Source organism: Melozone crissalis, unplaced genomic scaffold (genome assembly GCF_028551555.1).
Source record: "Melozone crissalis strain CALT ecotype California unplaced genomic scaffold, PUWL_Pcris_2 ptg000178l_1, whole genome shotgun sequence".
Taxonomy (NCBI): Eukaryota; Metazoa; Chordata; class Aves; order Passeriformes; family Passerellidae; genus Melozone; species Melozone crissalis.
The window spans coordinates 346,481-368,116 of record NW_026535945.1 but is presented as its reverse complement, the minus strand read 5'-3'; positions in this window follow the sequence as shown (position 1 = coordinate 368,116).

The following is a 21,636-nucleotide window of genomic DNA, read 5'->3' as shown; positions in this document are numbered from 1 at the left end:
AATAATAATAAAGATGATCCAAGTATAAGAATAGGAGGCTGGGCACTAAAAGAAAAATTGAAAAAGAAAATAAAAGAAAAAAAAAGAAACAAAGGGGAATAGAAGAAAGAACAAGAGAAAAGAGTCAACAGAATTAGCTGAATTATATAAACAGCTAAAACAGTACTACAAAGATTGGAATTTGCCAGCCTTGAATAAGAATCGGTTTGTAGGATTGATGCAAAGGATTGCTACAGAATTGGAATTATCCAAATGTGAGATTTGTAGAGGTCTAAAAAATGGCTAAAAGATGGCCGTAGAAAAGTGAGAGCTTAGTTCCAGAGCAATTTTTAAAGTAGAACCACACCCAAATTTCTGGAACATTGAAGAGACCTGAAGGATGGATTTTAAGCCATCAAGTAATTGGAACCATTTGTATAACTTGAGAAGGAAGGAAATTTAATAAAATAGTAGGGCATACTCCTTGTAAATCCACGTTGGTGGTTAATATGGATAATCATTCAAAAATTTGGCGACCTGAAAACCCCATCGGATATTGGGGACCAATAAAAGAAATAAATTGTGAATAAGATGAACAGATTAATGTATGCTGGTACAGAAGTCCTGGAGCTAACCCCTACCAGTCCATCAACGGCCTGAGGTCTTATTGGGAACAACCGGAGAAAACTGATAAGAAATGGAAAGCCCCAGATGGGATATATTAAATTTGTGGGCAACGAGCATACAGTGAGTTATCTCAAAAATGGGGAGGAACTTGTACTTTGGGAGTAATACAACCCTCCTTCTTTGTTTTACTGAGGTCTAGGAGCAATGTGCTAGGAACTCCACTGTATGAAACCCTGCAGTGGAATAAAGGAGATTTGAATTTAAATTTTCCAACAGCAGGAGGGAATCAAAACTGGGGGGAGGACAAATAGCCTGCAGAACGAATTATAGCATATTATGACCCAGCAACATGAGCTCAGGATGGGTCATGGAGATATAGGACCCCAGTTTATCTGTTGAATCGATTAATAAGGCTCCAAGCAGTAGTAGAGGTGGTGTCAAATCGCACCTCCGATGCTTTAAAAATGTTGGCCAGGCAATATACATGAATGTGGGTTTTTGTGTACCAAAACAGGATCACCCCAGACTATCTGTTAGCAAAAGAAGGAGGAGTTTGTAGGAGATTTAATGAATCTGAGTGCTATGTAGAAATTAATAATTATGGAGAAGCTATCACAGAACTTGCAAAAAAGATTAAAAGAGTAGCTCATGTGCTGGTACAAAAGTGGAATTCAATCTTGAAAACAGATTGGTGGGGTAACCTCTTTAGAAGTGTTTGGAGGAAAATGTTAGAGTTCATGTTGTTATGCTCAATTCTAGGACTTATGTTTCTGCCTTGTATGATTTTGTATTTTATTAGGCTAATTCACACAGTGATTCAAAAGATGCAAATTTCAACAATGTCTCTAGATTCAGAATCAGCAGAAAAAGTAAAACCAAGATCTATAATGGTATTAAAAGCTAAATCGACCCCTGTTAAAGACAAAAAGGACTTAAAAAGATGGACATAGACCAGGACATGCTAACTAAACTTGAAAGTGTGAAAGACTAGAAGCAGTAATAGAAATGCTAGAATAGTTTGAAGCTGAAAAGAGACAACAAGAAAACAAAAATTCTGAAAAATATAAAAGACATCAGGGCAAAGCTTTTTAAATGCAGCACGAATCATAATGATCAAAAAGAGAAATGAGAGATTTGTGATAAATAGGTATGATTCGTGCTGATAAAGATTGAAACAGTAATCAATAATGATACAGTAATTAATATTTGAGAATAATAAAATAGTTAAATGCCAAAGAAGAGAGGGAGAGGAGGGGCTCCACCCCCCCCCCCCCCCCCAGCAGATGTTCTCAAGGACCACAGGAAACAAGCTGAAGATACAGTTGCTAAAAATTACCAAGAACCTGGTTGGACACCAGAAAATGCTAATTATAAGGGATTTATTGCCTTGATATGTAGATGCAGTGATACATTAGTCTTGGCTTACATTGTACTGGCTTGATGCGCATGTGTAACCCAAAGGTGAATTAAAAGACAAAGAGGAAGAGGAGAGGTCTTCATCCAAAACGACCCCCAAAGACTTGTGTGAACACCAAACCGAGTGGTAGCGCATGCGTGATAAGGGTGGTAATGAGGGCGGAGATAGAGATATGATGAACTGAAAATGAGAAGAGATGGTATTGACACATGACATATAAGGGGTGATTTTCACTTGGCAAGCTTGTACGTGAGGTAGCAAGAGTCCCAGAACCCTGCCCTCCGTACCCCGCGGTTATCGTTTGCTTATGCGCTATTATTGGAACCAAATTATCTCTTATTTTTATCAAATTATATTGTATCAAATTTTAATTTTTTTTATTTTAACTATTCAATTAAAATTGCTACTACTTTTAATATTATTGGGTTTTTTTATGATGAGATAATTGGACAAACATAACACTTTCCATTTTCATTTCACCTGTGGAAAGCTGTTTCACTTCCCCAGGAATCTTCTCCACACTCCTGTCTGCCCTTTTCAAGAACCTTTCCTGGAGAACGAGGTGCAGCTTCTGTCACAAGATGTGCCCCCAGCTGCAGCTTCTCTTGGCTTTCCACACCGTGAGCAGCATGACTTCTGCAGCAAAGCAAGACAAATGTTTGGATTCCTTGACAACTTGTCCTTTCTTTTCCTTGTGGGCTGGGCAGTTGTGCCATTGCTGAGTTTTTCATTGTGCCTGTTCTAACCCAAGAAAACAGGAGGTTTTGTTGGGGACTTGCTGGGGAATGCAAGCCTGATCAAATGCAGAAAGAATCTCCAGGACACTCTGGGAGCTCCCCGGGCTGGGCTCAGGTTCCCGCTGGGACTCTGCAGAGGGCAGGGCTCCAACTGGGATCAGCAGCAGTGCAAAATACCTCTGGGCATCTCCATTTTCTGCTGCTCCGAGGAAGCAATGAAGCCAGCCAACTTCAGTATTTTCGTTCTCCTGGTGGATTTTTTCATTTGATTTGCCACTCCAGAGGCAATTTCTGTGATGGTCTCTGTAGGTTGATTCTATTTCAACAGCACCAGCAGCAGGGCTGTGTTTGAGTGCTGCAAAAGTGGTCTGTGATGCTTTCATTCCCCTCGACTTGGTGCTCAAGGACTTGTGAGCATTTCAGTCTCTGCTAATCATGATGCCTGTGACAAAAACACTGAGTTCACCATCACAAAAGCACAGTGGGCAGCAGTGATTGAAAGAGGCAAGTGCAGTTGTACTGATAAAATTCAGGTGGCAAGCAGAAGAGGGCCAAGAGCAACCGTGATCTCCAATTGCCAAGGCAAAGGCACCAGCAGCCTCCTGCTGTCAGCTCAGGGTGAGTGAAAAGAGCCTTGAAAACAGCGTTGGAGCCCGATCCTTTCTTCCTCTGAGGGCTGGCTCAGGGCAGCACAGGCGGGCCCTGAGCAGTCAGGGCTGTGTGTGGGTGCTGGCTGCCCTGCTCCAGAATTGAGCTGTTAAAAGCCCTTGGGAGCCGAGGCAGGAGCAGGCGGGAAGGGGCCGGCGCTGCTGCTGCTCCTGGCCGGGAGCCCCGGCTGGGCCGGGCCGGCGCCCCCTGCGCTGCGGCTGCTGCTGCTGCCAGAGCCGGGCGGGACTCGGGGACAGGGAACGGACACGGGGGGACAGCAAAGGCCTGGCGGCTGCAGGGATGGTGGCGCTGGGGCCAGCGCCAGCACAGAGCTTCAGCCCGCAGTTAACCCCGAGGGAAATGCTGGGGAAACGCTCCATTTCAGCTTTCTTTGCTTGTTGCTGTAATGAAGGGACTGAAATGAAAGGGGAACAAGCAGGGCCCGACCCCTCCTCTGGGAGGAGCCCCAGGACTGGGCCTGTAAGGGGCCGTGAGGGGCTGTGAGGGGCCGTGAGGGTGTTATGAATCAGAAGCTTGACTAGTCCAATATTCAAGCAGCAATTTATTATTTAATATGGTAAAGTATGAGCAATACAGCGCCAGGTACAGTGGGGGAAGTTTTCCCTCCAACTGCATACCGATAATTGATGGTTACAGGTATTTACAGGGGTACCCATCAGTTTTTTTCAGCAGGTTTCTATTTCCAATCTTTTACTCATCAGCAATTTTTATTCCAAATTATTACATCACAATTCTATAAACTATTGTGATTTTAATTTCTCAGGATGTATCTCAAAGGAGAATTCCCAGATGGTGACGGTCCAGTTTCCAAAAGAAGAAAGACTAATTCCATCTGGTGGAGTCCAGCTCCCCAGATATGGGTCCACCTTTTAATTGCAGAGACTCCAAATCTCATAACAGTGATGTCCAGCTTCCCTTTGGTCGAAACCATAAACCCTTGAGGTGATGTTCATCTTCCTTTTTCAAGCTGTTTTTCTCTGCTTCAATAAGGCGTGAGATAAGCATATTTCTATTATATATATTCCAAAGCTACAGTTTCAATAATACAAGTAATATTCTAAAATTATACTTCAAAAGGTTATTATTGCAGAACTCTTTATGGATTAAATGCAAGCAAAAAGCAACATCTATAACACTTTAATTCAAATGCTCCTAAATCAGCTAGGGTTAATTTGCAAACAAAAGATAGGTTCAAAAGTCTTTTTCCATGCTTTATTTTCCTCAGTTATTACTAGAATTCACAACTATCCCATTGTCGGTATCCACACATTTCTCATTCACAAGTACACACGTTGCCTGTTTGTACCTGACACGAAACACAGCTTTGCATCTCACAAGGGGTTGTGAGGGGCCGTGAGGGGCTGTGAGGGGCCATGTGGGGCTGTGAGGGACCATGAGCAGCTGTGAGGGGCCCTTGCCCCTCTATGGAGAACTGTCATTCCTGTCCAGGAACCCATGGCTGAAATGGAATTCCACCCCAAAACTCCCCATATATCCAAGGGTTGCTTTCAGACAAAAGCTGCAAGCACAGACAGGTCTGGCTTGCCTTGGCCTCTGGGGACTGCTTCTCATGTGCCTTCAAAACCCTGGAGTTCTGTGATTTCCTTCCTATAGGAAAGAACTGTCCCCATTGTCCAGGTGCTCCTGGCCTCAAGCACTTGACCACTATACAGGGATGCAGTTTGACAAGAAAGTCTCACAGATATGTATGCTTGGCTGAAAGATTTTTGAATGTAATGTCTGAAGACGAATATAAATGAAAGCAAGTTTTGATATAAAAGAAAAGAATTGATGAGCCAGTCTTTTTGGATAGCTAAGAAGGCAAAGTGTATGTTAGTTAGAAGGGGTTTTTATGACTCAGAGCAAAGGATAAGCCCACCTCAAACAGGAAGATTTTACCAAGCAGAAAGATAGCACAGGCAAACAAGTCAGCAAATTTTGCAAGTAGAAAAAAGGTCTCAGAATTTTCCACTCCAAGAAAACTGGAAAACAACTTTTAGCTTCAACTTTAATGTACTAACTTTTAGTGATTGGAGAATAGTAACATGAATATGGTAATGATAGTAGTTATGATTGGCTATAGGTAAAAGTTAAGGTATAGATTGGTTCTATTGTGTGAAGATGCTCAGCAAAGAAAAGTATATAATGCATTTGTAACCTAAACTAAGGGTCTCCAGGCCTGCAGCTGGAACTGACAGCTGTAGCACAGCTCTGTCACCCATGACTCTGGACTGCTGTATCACCTTGGATACAATAAACTGCACTTTGAAGAGCCGCCTGGCGTCCCACATCCCTCATTTCAGCTCTCACAAACTGGTGTTGCCCGGAACTGCCAGTGCCCAGATCCAGAAATTTCCTGGTGCTGGTGCAGCCCAAGTGCAGCAATTTGCAGGCAAAAACCCCCCAAATCTGGCAATTTTCCACTGCTGGCTCTGTTGCTGCCCAGACCTGGAGTTTCCCAGCACTGCCATTGCCCAGATGCAGAAATTTCCCAGTGCTGGCAAAGCCCAAGTGCAGCAATTTGCTGGCACAGAAATACAAAACCTGGCAAATACCTGGGGCCAGCACCACCCAGATCTGGTGTTTTCCAGCACTGCCAGTGTCCAAACATGGCATGGCAATTTCCTGGTGCTGGCACAGCCCAATTCCAGCAAATTGCTGGCAAAGAAAGCCTAAATCAAGCAAATACCTGGATTTAAAAGGTATTTAAAGCAACCCAATCTCATGTTTGCTGACACCGCCAGTGCCCAGATCCGGAATTTTTCAGATGCCTGCACAGCATAATTCCAGCAATTTGCTGGCAGAGAAGGTTCGCATTTGGCAATTTCCCGGTGCCAGCACATTCCCCACCCAGATCTGGTGTGCACTGGCACTGCCAGTGCCCACATCTGGGAATTTCCCGATGCCAGCAAAACCCAAAGGCAGCAATTTTCTGGCAAAGAAAGCCCAAACTTGGCAGCGCCCAGATCTGCTGTGTTTGGGTTGGTTTAAAAGAAGGAGACCTCGGCTTAAGGCTGTGGGAAAACCCTCTTTAGGGTGAGCAGGAGCTCCCGCCCATAATCCTCTTGTTCAGTTATGCAGATTGTTACTAGAAAGTTCTGAGTTCTCTTTGCTACCATTGGTTACTTTTTGCCGCAAAATTGTAATATTCTTAATCATTCCTTCCTCTTGGATCCTTCCCTCAGATCCCACCTTAACCCCTCCCCATAAATAAATGTATAAATATCCCTGCTAGATCCTGGACCCAGGCTTTTTTCTGCTTCGCTCTCTGTACTGTGCACGCCATCCTGTTTGTTGTGTTTGCCTTCAGTAAAGTTCTGTTTCCACACAACCAGATGAAAGCAGTCTCTGTCTGTAAAGTGGCCAGAGCTGGTTCTCAGGGAAACCACTGGTCAACGGTCCGGACGAGGACCAGAAGGTTTCACTGGTGTTTGCTGGCACTGCCAGTGCCCCGATCTGGAAATTTCCCTGTTCCAGCACCACCCATGTCCAGCAATTTGCTGGCACAGAAAGCTAAAACCTGTGGCAGCTTCCTGCTACTGGGTCTGGCACCACCCACATCTTGCGTTTGCTGCACCAGTGCCCAGATTTGGAAATTTCCCGGTGCCAGCAGAGCCCAAATCTGGCAGATTTCTGTCACTGGCAATGACACCACCCAGATCTGGTGTTTGCTGGCAGCACCAGCACCCAGATCTGAAAACTTCCTGGTGCTGGCACAGCCCAAGTCCAGGGATTTTCTGGCACAGAAAGCCAAACTTTGGATATTTCCAGGTTCTGGCATCAACATCATCCAGATCTGGTGTTTGCTGGGACCGCCAGTGCCCAGACTTGGAAATTTCCTGATGCCTTCACAGCCCAGGTCTAGCAATTTGGTTTTAGCTAGCTGGGGCAGAGAAGTTCCTCGGACTGTGACTTTCCTTTTTCTTGGAATTGTTTAAACCCGCTCTGGAGGGAAGTCTTTTCCTCAGCTAGTAGGGGGAGGGGCCGCTGGAACTTGCTTTCTAGACTGACCCCTTTTGGAGGTTTCCTCCCAAAATTTGCCTGAAACCAGCACAAACAGTCACAATGAAAACTTCACCAGTGGCACAACTCCCCAGCCCAGCAGGAAAAGAACGGACATGTAAAGTTCTCCTAACATTTGTCCTGCTTTGCTGCAAAAGTCCTGCTGCACACACTGTGCACTGTGGAAAGCTAAGAGAAGCTGCAGCTGGTGGCAAATCTTGTGACAGAGGCTCAACCTTGTTCTCCATGAGAGATTCTTGAGAAGAGCAGACAGCAGATGATTCCTGGAAAACTGAAACAGCTTTCCAGAAGGGAAATGAAAATGAAAGAAACAATCCAAGATGTTTTCCTCTATTTATTTCTATGCTCCTCTTTTCCATGTTGCACTGCTTCTCCATCCCATTCATTCCAAATGCACCTCACCTCTAAAATCTGTGACTTGGCAAGTTTTAGACACTCTAAAATACCATGAGCTACACACAGTTTTCCTTTCCACACAGGAAAGCAACACTGGACATGTAAGTGCAGTGCTTGGGTCAGGTAGGAATCCTACCCCAAGGGAAGGTGGCCCGGCAGTGTCTGACCCTCAGCAAGGACAATGCACAGCAGTGAGGAAGGAGATCGCTGTGCCAGTGTGCAGGAGTCAGGGCTCTGCATCTGCGCTCAGCGCTGCAAAGTTCACGTGTTTGGGCAGACGGAGGGGCTGTCCCCGGGGCGCGCGGGGCTCGAACGTGGGGCTCGTGGGGCGAGCGGGGAACGGACACGGGGATGAACGGCCCCGGTGCTTCAGTTGCAGCAGCGGCAGCGGCGGCGGCAGCAGCAGCGGCGGCAGCAGTAGCGGCAGCAGCAGCAAAACAGATAGTTTTGAATAGTCTTTCTCTCTCTCTCTCTTTCTCTTTCTCTCCCTTTTCCGCTGTCGGGCACCCTTCTCTCGGGGTCCCTTGCCCGGCGTCCCTCTTCTCTCCCCGCCTCCCTCTCCCCTGCCGGGCTGGGCCATGCCCCCGGCCCGCCCCCGGCCCCGGGCGGGGCTGCCCCGTGCCCGGCCCCGGCCATCCCGCCGCGGTCTTGCCTCCGCCCGGCTCTGGCCGTACTGGCGGTGGCGCTGCTGGGCGGGCATCAGTGCCTGGGGCGGGGGCGTCATCGCCGCCCTTTGCCTCCGCCTGGCCCGAGCCCGGCCCCGGACCCGACGCAGGGTCCAGTCCCGAGCCCGGCCCCGGCCCCGGCCCCGGCCCCGGCCCCGGCTCCTCCCGCGGCCCGCGGAGGACACAGGCGGCGCGGCCGCTCCCGCCGCCTCCGCTGCGGCTTCCCCGGCCCGAGCTCCGCCGCTCGGCAGCGCGGCCGCCAGCCCCGAGCCTCCCGTGCCGCGTTCCGAAGATGGAACGCCTGGGCATGGCCGGCCCGGGGCGGGTGAGGGGCGCTCGGGGGCCGTTGCTGGCCCCGGGCCGAGCGCTGACAGCCGCGTCCCGCCCGCAGGGACGGCGCAGGAGGCCCTGCAGGAGCGGTACAGGCTGGGATCGCTGCTGGGGCGCGGCGGCTTCGGCAGAGTCTTCGCGGCCACGAGGCTCTCGGACGGCGCCCCGGTGAGCAGCGGGGCCGGCGGCGGGCGCAGGAGGAGGGGATGGAGGAGGAGGAGGGCGGAGGGCGGAGGATGGGGCTCGCAGTGCGGGCGGCGAGCTCACCCCGCTGATGCCCTTGGCTTGCAGGTGGCCATCAAAAGGGTGCCACGGAACCGCGTCCGGCACTGGGGCGAGCTGGTGAGTGAGCAGGGCCAGCAGCCGGGGCTGCCGGCCGGGGATGAGCCGGCGCCCGGCACGGTGGGAGCCACCAGAACGCCCCGAGAGAGAGCGGGCGTGGGGCCAGCGCAGGGCGCAGAGCATCCCGGCCTGGCTGAGGGCTTCCCCAGGCCTGGCACGGCATCGGCCCCACTGACGGCATCGTGCTCCTCCCGCAGCCCGACGGCACCAGCGCACCCCTGGAGATCGTGCTGCTGGCCAGGGTGTCCACTGGCTTCCCCGGTGTGGTCCAGCTGCTGGAGTGGCTCGAGCTCCCCAGCTGCATCTTGATGGTGCTGGAGCGGCCAGAGCGGTGTCAGGACCTGCATCATTTCATTCGGGCACGGCGGTTCCTGCCTGAGGAGGTGGCACGGGAGCTGTTCCGCCAGGTGCTGGAGGCTGTGCGGCACTGCACCAGCTGTGGGGTCCTGCACCGCGACATCAAACCAGAGAACATCCTGGTTGACCTGGACACCGGGCAGGCCAAACTCATTGACTTTGGCTGTGGCACCTACCTGCAGGACACAGTCTACACTCACTTTGCAGGTGAGCCTGCAGAGGGCTGTGCTCCCGCTGCTGACATCTCATGGCCCAACATCTCCCAGCCCAAGCTGGCTGTGGCAGCGGGGATTCTCCCTTTTGCTGCCAGTCAGGGCACTGAATCTTCAGCTGGGTTGCTTTAGAGCAGGGCTGGGTGGGCAGCCATCTTCCAGCCCTGCTGGCAGCCTTTGCCAGCCACTCTGCCCAGGACTAGGGCTGGGCTGGGGCAGCCAGCCCAACCAAAAGCCCCGTGGGTTGGGGTAGCAGAGAGGGAGGGCGGAACCTTTGCCCCAGCCACTTTGGTATGCAGATGACAGGAAGGGCTTGGGCTGCTTCACTCGCCCTGTTTCCCTTGGCTTCATAATGTTTTTGGGGAAATGCAGGCAGGGAGGATAAGGGCATGTTTTTTCCCCAGCATGGAGTGGGTTTTTCCTTTGCATGTCATGGTCGGACCTAGCCAGGGCTGCCCTCTTCCAACACCAGAGGCTTCTTTTCCAACCCTAACTTTGTGCACAAGTCCCAGATGCTGGCGAGAGGGCAGTGGTCACGCCGTGTGCCCCTGATGCAGCCCCTGCACACCCAGGGATGCTGGGGCCAGGCTCTGGGAGCAGCAGCATCCCCCTGCTGAACTCCATCTGTATTCCATAGGAACACTGTCCTACAGCCCCCCGGAATGGAACGACTTTGGCTGGTACCATGGCGAGGCAGCAACAGTCTGGTCCCTGGGCATCCTGCTGCACCAGATGGTCTGCGGGGAGCACCCTTTCAGAAGGGGCCAGAACCTCAGCTGGGGCCAGCTCCCGCTGCCACAAGGGCTCTCTCAAGGTGGATCCTCTTCTCTGGGCACGGGGGGAATCCCAGTGCTGGGAGCCAGCAGCGGGCTAGTGGGCATCCCGCTCTGGCAGCTGCTGAGGAGGTGGCACATGTCCTGCTCTCCTCCAAAACAGGGAATTGATGGGAAAGTTTAGGCCCAGCTCTGAGCACATCCAGCATGGCCTGGGCGTGGGAATAGTGGGGCAAAGCAGACAGGAGTCTTCTCTGGCTGACCGGCAGTTTCTGCTTTCTCTTCCCAGAGTGCAAAGACCTGATCAGGTGGTGTTTATCCGTGAACTCCTTGGACAGACCCTCACTGGAAGACCTGTTCTGTTATCCTTGGATGTGGGATATTCCTCTGCCATAGAAGAAGGGAGAGAGCCACAGGCACACTTTGATCCAGGGCCCTGGTAAGTTCCTGCTCCACATATGCCTTGGCAATGAGAAGCAAAGGAACTCAGAGATTTTTGTGCTGCCTGTGTCACTGCACCGGGGTCATGGGATGGGAACACACAGCCCTTGTGCTGGGGCTGAGCTGCTCTGCCCAGCACTGGTGGCCGCCATCCCAGCTGGTTTTGCTTGTCCTGGTTCCCTGACAGCTGGGGCCCTGGGCAGAGCCCTGAGAGGCTGGTCTGCCCCCAGGGAAGGAGAAGGAGCCCCTGGAGAAGCTGTACCGGGTGGGGATGCTGCTGCTGCTGCTGCTGCTGCTGCTGCTGCTGCTGCTGCTGCTGCTGCCGGAGACAGCGAGGATGACATCAAGGATGACAAGCTCTTCCTCAGCCTGGCCACTGGAGGCTGAAGGTGGTGCACTTTGATTCTGGCACCTTCTTCAAAGCCAAACTCCACAGGGAATTTGCAGATGAGTCCCACCCGGGAAATTCTGCCAGATCTGGGCATAACCCAGCGTGGCGGGGAACCAAAGGCTCCCCCTTTGCTGGGGCAGATGCAAGTAATTCTTCAGTGGCTTCCCAGCTGCTTTTGGCAGGGTGGGGCATGGGCTGGGGTGGGTACGAAATGGGATTGGGCTCCTGGCCCTGCCAACAGCCCCCAGCACCCACCATGCCCCAGGCTGGGGCTGGGGCTGGGGCTGGGGCTGGGGCAGCCAGCCCGACACAAACAAACCCCCATGGTGGGAGCAGAGGTGGGACTCCAGAACCTGTGCACAGCTGCTTTGCTGTGCAGGCAAGGAAGGGCTTGGGCTGCTCCACTGCCCTTGTTTGCTTTGGGGTCACTGTGATTTTGGGGGGCAGTGCAGGGGGGAAGAGAGAAAGTGTGGGTTTCCCACAGCCATGGCTGGGTTTTTCCCTGGCATGCAGGGGTTGGGCCTTCCTCAAGACCCTGACAGAGATAAGACTTTTTACCAATTTTCTTGTTTTCCCATTTTGTCTCTAAACTCTTTTCAATAATGTGTTGTTTGTTATTCCAGAGGAAGTGTTCCAGGTGGTCCAGTGTGGATGGGGAAGTGCTTGGGAGCAGCTGTGGTGTGGATGGGCCGTGCCCTTGGAGAAGGCTGAGGCCGTGGTTTGGGAGCAGCTTTTCTTGCAGCCGTGGTTGGCGTGAGGTGGGTCCCTGTGTGCTTGGCAGGGTGGGATCAGAGCTTTTGGGAGATGGCAGCGAGCACAGGAGCATCCTGCTCTGGGCAGCTGCTGAGGGCTGGATGTGCCGTGGCTGGCTGCAGGCTGGGCACATGTGCTGCCCTCCTGCTCTGTGCCAAAGGCAGCAGGGATGGGCAGCTCTGGGCACAGCTCTGGGCGCAGCCAGCATGGCATGGGCACCGCATGCCTTGGCACAAGGGCACAGGAGCCCTCAGCTGACGGGCGGTTTCTGCTTTCTCTCCTTGCAGCCGGGCTCTGCGGGTGCTGAGGCTGCTCTGGGCTCTGCCAGGGCTCTGCTGGGCTCAGCCCTGGGCCCAGCTGGGCTGGCTCTGCCCTCACATTGCTCTGACAGCTCTGCATCAGACCAGCCCGTTGCGAGCACAGCGCCTGAGCTTTCTGCTTTGGCAGGTGAGTGAGACTCGGCTGCAGGCCCAGAGATTGCAGCTGGGGACACACATCCAACTGGCAAGGACCCAAACTCTCCACAGTCCCAGCTGAATGCCTGGATCTGGACAGGGTGTTTTGTCTGTCCCATTCTTCCTTCTTGATTGGCTGGAATTGTGCAATTGCACTTTCTTCCTCCTCTAGAAGTGCCACGAGTGGGCCAAAGCTGGCGAGTGGGCCGTGTTCCTGAGGTACTGCAGTCTGGAGCTGATGGATGGAGAATTGCCCTTCTGCACTGCCAAACCAGAGCAAAAAGCTGTCAGTGGGACTTCGTGTCTCTAAGAAACTCCTGGCAGTTACAACAGGAATGTGCAGCTCATTTGCAGGGTGAGAAGGAAGGTGATCTTCTAAAGGATTTGGGGTTTGACAGAGTTTCCATTCCCAGTCCTGCTTGGAGCTGGAAGGGCACAAAGCAATTTCCTCTTGCTTCAACCACAATTTCAAATACCAGTGTTGGGAACAAAGCCCAAAATCTTTTAAGAGGCTGCTGAGGTCAGTAAGATGGATGCATGCCATCAGCACATTTACAATGTAAAGAACTGAGTTCTCTTTTGAAAAAGATCATTTACCTCTTAATGCAAAGAATGTGTCTTTGCATTTATGTTTTGTTTTTTTCACTAACATTGTGTTATGTTTTTTCACTAACACTTGGATTTTATTCTTATCTTTTACAATTTACCTAGATTTTTCCTTTTTCCTTTTTTTTCCTTTCAATAGAAAACATGTCCTATAAAAGGAATGTCCTTTGCTCCTGGTTCCCGTGTGGAGCAGCTCCCTTCCTGCTGGCTGAGCTGCTCAGGCAGAGCCCGGCAGCTCCTGGCCCTGCAGAGCTGAGACTTTTCCCCGTTGCTGGGCACAGACTGATGGAGCAGCACTGCTGAACACGGGCACACAGAGGGACCAGCAGCAGCTGCCTTTGGTCACCTGAGGCTCCAAGGCCCAAACTCTGATCAGCCAGGGCTGGAAGAGACTGGCAGGATCTGATCCCTGACTCTGGGCCGGGGCTGCACAAATGACCCCACAGCAGCAGCAGCAGCAGCAGCAGCAGCACCAGCTGCAGCAGCAGCAGCACATGGAGCTGACTTTGAGCACAGCCCCTGCCCCTCTTGCCTCCCGTGTGCAGCGGTGTCACAGCAGCCTGAGGCACCTGGGAGCCCCCAGTGCCAGCAGGGACTGGAGATGGCAGCCCTGGGCTCCTGGAGGCTGTGCAGGGAACAGAGCTGGGCACTCCCTGTCCATGTGGAGCTTCCAGATGGAAAAGGCGGCTGTGCCCAGGCAGCTCCAAGGGCACAGAAAGGAGGCTCTTGAGCACTGGATCTGTGCCAGTGCCACAGTCCTGGGCAGCAGCCAGCGAGCCCTGGGGAAACAGAGGGCACAGCAAGAGGGACAGAACCAGGCAAGGGCAGAGACTGGAGAGAGCCAGGCCTGGGAGCAGGAGCAGCTGCTCCATTGCACTCTTGGAGAAAGCTCTTGGCTGGTTCAAAGCGCTGAAAGACGTGAAGGGCAGAGAGGAGGCCACAGCAAACAATGCTCCTGTTTGCACAGCCTCCCCTCTCCGTGTCCCAGAAGGAATTGCATGGACTGTGTTCTTCTCTCCGATTCGTCTCGTTCAGCATGAGCAGCTCAGCACCAGGAGCTGAAGGAGCTGAAGCCTCAGGCCACAGGAGCTGGGCAAGAGGGAACTTTCTGAGCAAAGTAATGCTGCTAAAATAGCCCCAGCTGAATGCAGTGGATATTAGCATGGAACCACAGAATCCTTTCTGTTCGAAAAGCCCTCTGAGCTCACCCAGTGCAGCCGGGAACCCAGCAGTGCCAAGCCCAGCACTAAACCATGTCCCTGAAGTGCCAAGGCCTGGACACCAGCCCTGAGTGAGGCCTGGACAGCAGGCCCTGAGCCAAAGATGGCCTCTGGATGAACCTTCCAAGTAAAGGTTATCTTTGTATCTGCTCCCTGATGAAATATGCATGGTCATTAGCACTGAGATAGATGTAGCCACTCATTAGTGAAACATGTATTGACCTTTGTGTATTTAGAAGCCAGACAAGGCCATGAAATCTGACATCTGGCCTTGTTTGGGGCTGTATGGTCAAAGTCACCTCCATTGGTTCCTCCTTGAGCCCTGGCCTGGCTTTGGGAGGAACCCAAGAGGAGGATGAAAGCAGATGTTGCCACACTAGCAGTGCTGTCAGTTTGTTCATTCAGCACTGTCAGAGCTGGGCCCTCTCCCAGCGGGGTTGGAGCCTCACCTGGGGCTGGAGGCACCTGCAGGAATTCCCAGTGCCCAGGAGTGGCTCTGCAGCCCTTGGCTGTGACAGCTTGCCCAGCTGCTGTGTGGGTCTGGGGGATGGTAAAGGCTGAGGGTAAATGCTGCTGGATCTTTGTTAATCACTGCTGCAATCTTTGGTGGGGATGGCTGGGTCCATTGCTGAGCTGCTCCTGTTGTGATTCTTTGCTGCTCTGAACTGCAGGAAATGACACTGATTCCTTCAGTTGGAGTCTGTGTCTTTGGTGCTGACCCTGCCCACTGGTAAAACAAAACTGGCACAGTCTGGCCAGATCCCAACAAAATGTCACTTGTTCAGTGTAAATGTGAGGAATCAGTCCCATCAGAAATTCCCAGCTGGGAAGCCCTTCCCTGGAGTTCCCTGGCTCTGGAGTGGGCTGAGTTTGGAGTCCCGTGGGAGCAGTGGGGCAGTTGGCTAAAAGAGGCTGCACCCCTGGATGTCTTCAAATGCATCCAAAAATTGCACATGGAAAAGGAAAAGACCTTGTGGGTTTGGGCAGACAAAGATGAATTTGTTGAGAGTACATAGGAAACAGCACCTTCAGAAGGAACAATGATTGTTGGAATGCTCCCACATGGAGCAAGAGAAGAAGGTTTTAATCTTGAACTGATATGCATTTGTGCAAGTGAAATATCTATATACATAATAATTATATATGTATTTATAGTATAATAAGACCTCAATATATCTATTTATACAAATTTATTTATGTCTGTATCTATCTATATTTCTATATCACTATCTATCTATGAAATTATATAATAACGTGAAATAGTGCTGACAATACTAATTTGGTAGCTTTGGCTGCTCAGGGATGTAACACTAAATACCCTACAGAACAGGACTGGCCAGGACCCTAATGTCAGTGGTCAACTTTTTGAGATTGTATATAATGAAAAAGGGAGAAAGGGAGAAAATTGGCTATTTTTGCAGGGGTTGCTGATACTGTGGTGCAGGGTGCTTTGTCTGTTCCTGTGAAAAATACTGTGATTTTGCCTGCAGGGTTTTTCATGTACCAGATTATGCACAAGCTGCAGGATTGGGTGCACGGGTGAAGGGGTTGTTAAAAGAGCAGTTGGAAAAATAAGGAGATGGGAACCTTTGTCCACAGAGAACCCATCTCCCAGATGTGCTCCATGCCCTTCACAATGGCCCACTGGGGAAATGGAACCCCTTGGCTGTGCATGGCTGCCCCAAGTTTGCAAATCCAGCCATGGGCAGTGAGACTTGGGCTGCCTGGGAAATTGTTCTGGCTGTGATGGCCCCTGGCAGGGCCAGCCCAGAGGCTGCAGGGCTGGGCCTTCATGCACTGGAATTAATTAGGAGAAATTCAAAGCCAATGACAGCTATCAATTCTGAAACAGGAATTCAGATTCCTCCAGGACACTTTGCTTTGGTTACTGCTCCCTTGGAACTTGGCCTTGCAAAGTGTTCCTGTCATGGCAGGAGGAAATGATGCAGAATATCAAGGAGAAATTACAGTAATTCTGTAAACAATAGTGACCAGGATTGGATTAGTCAACCCTGTGACAGGGTAGTACAATTATTGATACTGCATTTTTAGGAATGATTGTGAAAAAAGGAGATCCACCTCCAATCACCACTGTTTGTGCAAATAAAGGGTTTGGGTGCAGCAGTCCTAATAATGGAGCCAGAGTGTGGGTCCCGAGGCCAAAAGGCCCTCCCAAGGCAGCTGAAGGAGCAACTCCTGGGAAAGACAACTCTGAGTCCTGAAACCTGGGCAGGAACAATGGGAATGTGTCCCTGCATCCAAGGATCCTGTGTGAGAACAAGGAGATCTGACAGGATATGGTTTTACACATCCTGCCAGACCAGATCTCCCTGTTTGCCCCAAGGGACCCTTTGGGAAATGCTCTGATCCACGGGGCTCCCTGTGAAGGCTGTTGTGACACTGAGGGACTTGCACAGGAATTCCATCCAGGAGCCTGGGTGCCCCTCAGGGACTGGGACCCGGCCCCTTCCAGCCAGAGGGGAAAGGGCCCCCCCCCAAGCCTTGTTAGCCACAGACAGCATGGTAAAGCTGAACAGCAAAGGGCCTGGGGGCATTATTCTGGAATTAAAAAGGTGCCAGCTCCATGCACAGCAGAATTCTTGTTCCTAATTGGAATGAGATTGAGAAAAAAGAATGAAGAACGGTATCACTAAAGTACTGCTGATGTCTGTAAGGTGTACCTTGATAGTCAGCCAGAATCTTTGTCTGCCACAAACACCTCTGGTGTTTCACCAAGGGATTGGTCATCAAAATGTAATGATGGGTTATGATGGATTGCTGAGCTTCTTTTGTAATTCATTGCTAATGATGATGTGCTTTGCTGAGCTTATCCTTTTGTAAATCTTTGCAGCTGTGCATGATAAAAATGACACAATTCCTTCAGTTGGTGTCTGTGTCTTTGGTAGTGACCCTGCCCACTGGTGAAACAGGGCCCCCTCTTGCCTAAGCGTTACCTGGGAAGGCAAAAGCCCTCACTCCCAAATTCCCCCCTTCCTCCCTGTTCCCCCCTTCATACCCTGAGCATGATGTGCTCTGGTCTGGGCTATGCCCGGGTCAGTTGGGGTCCCCTGTCCTGGCTGTGTCCCCTGCCCAGCTCCCCCGCAGCCCCAGCCCCTCCCCAGCGTGGCTGGACGAGGGGCAGGACAGGCCTTGGCTGTGCTGCAGCTCAGCAAGAACAAAATCATCTCTGCGTGCTCAGCCCTGTGCTCAGCACCCGGCCCAGCAGTGTCTCAGTGCCAGGGGCTGTGCCCTCAGTGCCTGCCAGGGGTTTCCATGCCAACTGCCAGGCCAGGTGACCCAGGTGTCCCCCCAGTGCCGGTTGCCATGGAAACAGTGCCCAGCCCTGCCCCTTTCTGTCTGGCTGACCTGGCCTTTGGCCCTGGCAGTGCCGTTGGCTGCTGGTTCGTGGTGCCTGAGCGGCCAGCGCGGCACAGGGCAGGTGGCCATGGCACAGCCCCCAGCAAGGGATCCCCTCTGGCTCTGGGCACTGACACCAGCCCTGAGCAAGGGCCCAGGGCAGCTTTCCATGGCCACCAACCATCACAAGGGCTCCGGGCATTGGTTGCCATGGCACCAAACCAAGGAACGGGTCCCCGTGGCCATTGCCATGGAACCTGGTGGCACCAACGAGTGTCACTGCAATTGTACCTGGAACAGCCCTGGCACCGCTTTGTCCCAGGGTTGCCATGGCCGCTGAGGACAGCAACAGCTCTGCAGACAAGTGGCCATGGAACCTGGCTGCAGAAATGGCTCCTTGGGCTGGTTTCCAAGGAAACCTGAACTGATGGGGGTTGCCATGGCACCCAAACCCAGCAGTGGGGTCATTGCAGTGTCCATGGCAACAGTCCCTTGCAATGGCACCACTGCATGTTGGGATGATGATCCACCCTCACAGCTGGCCCAGGGCAGGTCTGGAGTGCTCCTGGTGGCAGCTTGGGCTTGGCACACACTTGAGGAGGATGTCTGTTTGCAATGGGGAAACTCAGGAGTTTTAGATTGCTTCAAAAATCAAAGAAGGAAAATCCCTCTTTGGCTGTGTGCAGCCAGTTCTTCAAGCAAAGCAGGTTCCAGGTGAGTGAGGAGAGACACAATGGGCTTGGGGAATGTGGAGCAAGGTTGTCTACACTGGCTCAGAGCTCAAGGCACAGCTTCTCTGAGCAGGCCAGGGCTCCTTAGGAGAGTCCCTGGATCAATATCAGTCACTGAATGCTGCAATCACCTCTTGTGTAATAGGAACAGCAATAAAAGACACCCTTTAAAATAGGACTACATATTTCCTGGAAGCTCTTTGAACTATTTCTCCATAACTGTCAAAGGAAACCGTCCTAATGAACTGCACTGGAGCAGAGGGAAATCAAGGCAGAGCCAGGGTTTGTCAGGACTTGCTTGATCCTCATGAGCCTCACTGTGCATTTGGAGCTGAGCCCTTGAACATCAGGGCCTGGGAGGAGATTGCACAAACCTTGCCAGGAGTCAAAGGCAGAGGAAACACCCCAAGTTTCTCCAGGCATTCATGGCTCCCACTGAGGTCCCTCTCCAACACAGGCTCCTCATGCACTCCTTGCAGGAGAGAATTGGTGGCCAGGATGGCACAAAAACCTCTCAGACACTCAATGTGGAAAGGAAAATCCAAAGCACCTTCAGCACCTTGAGTGTCTCAAAGCATTAATGAGCCCCACTGAGTGTCAGTACAAAGCTCTCCAGGGACTAATTAACGCAGATAATTGGGGCCATGATTGGACAAATATCTCCCAGAGTCTATCCAAAGGGAAACACCAAGTACCTTGAAAGAACTGAAGTACTTTGAAGCATTAATGAGCCCCACTGAGTGGTGTTACTGACAAAGCCTCTCTAAGAACTAACTACAACACATAATTGGAGGCCATGACTGCACAAAGCTCTCAGAGACTCCAAAGCAAAAGCAAAACTCCAAGTCCTTTGAAAAACCTGCACTCCCTGCAGGGAGCATTCAGGAGCCCCCAGGGCCATTGCTGAGCAAGGCTCCCCAGGGACTCCTTCCAGCAGATCCTTGAGGCCACTGGGATGTGGGCTAGGGGGAGATGCTGAGGACAGGACAAGGGGGTGACAGTGCCCAGCCTGGCTGGGGCTGTGCCAGGAGGCCCCAGTGCCTCAGGACAAGGTGTCTCCTCCCAGCCCTTGGTGACACAGACCCTGCTGCTGTGCCCCAGGGCACCAAGACTTGGCTTCTCTTTGTCCGCAGCTGCCATCAGTGCCTGCAGTTCTCTGCTCTGCCTGGGGCCTGGGGACACTTTCCCTGTCGTGTCCCTTACAGGGATCTCTTCAAAGTACAAGAAACTTCAGTGTTTCAATAGAACTGAGTTCTTGAGGGTTCTTGAAGGTTCTGTGACATCCCAGAGCTGGCTGTGACATCATAGAGTAGGGTCTGAGGCCATAGAACACAGTCTGCCATCATAGAGGGTGGCTCTGTGGCATCAGAGAGTTGGTTGTGACATCACCTGGTGGCTGTGGAACATCATAGAGCAGGCTGTGACATCACAGAACAGATTGTGACATCAGAGGGTGACTTTGTGACATCAGTCTTCTGTGATGTCACAGCACTGCTGTATGACATCACAAGGTGACATCGAGTTGGCTCTGTGACATCAAAGGGGCAGTGTCACATCACAGAGAAGGCTGTGTGACATAACAGGGGCTCTGTGACATCACAGGGGCAGTGTGACATCACGGGGGCTGTGTGACATCACGGGAGCTGTGTGAGGTCACTGGGAAGGTCACTCTGCCCCGGCCCCCCTCACAGCTCCCCCCAGAGCAGTCCAACCCTGCTCGTGCACAGCGGGGTCCCCTGTCCTCCCGGGTCCCCCCACCCCTGGCCCTGCAGCCTCCCCCAGAGGATGTTCCACGAGATCGACCCCAGAGCCTGACACAAGGACGGGGGGCCGGGGCCCTGGGGGTGGCACAGGGGGACAGGGACCTCCCAGCAGGGTCCCTGTGTCGTCCAGGGCCAGAGCCTGGGCCAGGGCTCCTTCACCCTGTTATGAACGAGGGCTTGAGAGAGCTGAAAAAATCCCCAGCAAGGGAGCAGCAAAAACCAGATTGAATATTAACCAACAGCAGCACAAAGTTCCTTGGCAAGAGTCGCTCTGCTCCTGACTGGACTCTTCAGGCACACCAGGGAAACAAAGCAACAACAAAACCAAACAGAACCCAGGCAATCAAACCAGAAATTAACTGAGAACTGTCCCTCTCTCTGTGTGTGTGTGACACAAGGACAGCAAGGGCAAGGATAAAAGGAACATGGCCTGAAAGCTTAACAGAGCTCAAACTTAACCGGACATTACTTATACATTAGCCTTAACTGATAGTTTCAACCTCACAATTTAGCAAAAGAGCAGAGCGTAACAGCATGTAACCTAACTTAAACCTATGACTTCGCAATTTAACAGAGGTATAATATTTAACAATATAGAACATAACATAAAACTTATATTAAAGGTAACCACTTAGCAAAAGAACAACTCTCAGCAGCATTTAATTTAACTTAGGCCTCGTGATTTAACCTTCCCTACAGGCCTGACTGACTCAGCTATCCAAGGCACAACAACCCCTCAGAGAGCAGCATTTCTGCCACATTTCCCCAGCACAGGCACTCCTGTGTGCACACAGACACCAAGAGTCAGTGCAAGGCACCTGTGAGAAATTCCCCTGAGGGCAGGAAATGCTCACTGTGGATCCTTTGGCATCCCCCCAGTGGGCAAAGGGTTGAGCCTGGAGGAGTGGGGGGATCAGCCCAGGCTCTGTCGTTGTTCAGGATCCCCGAATGCAGCAAACGGGAGAGTTCCCGGCTGGGAGAGGCCTCACTCAGAGGGAGTCGCTGGCCCAGGAGAGCTCCAAGGGCTCCTTTTGGAGTGCTGTGTGCAGGGCCCCAAGAGAGGGGCTTCAGTCCCAGCAAGGGTTCATCCTGGCCACACTTGGCATCAACAGCTTTATTTGGCAGTGTGAGAACAGGGATGTTGTGCCACTGAGGGAACAAAAACAGTTCCCAGGGCTGCTGCTAAAGGAACCAGGAGCTGGTTGGGCAGCAGCAGTGGCTGGAGCAGTGTTTGTGATGAGCTGCAGAGGAGCTGAGCCCAGGGGCTGTTGGCCAAGGCCGAGGCCCAAGGAGCATTTCTCAGCTGGCAGGGCGGCCTGAGAAGGGGAGGGGGGAATGCAGCAGCACAGGGCCATGGAACCAAGGGAGCATTGTGACACTGTGGAGCCTTGT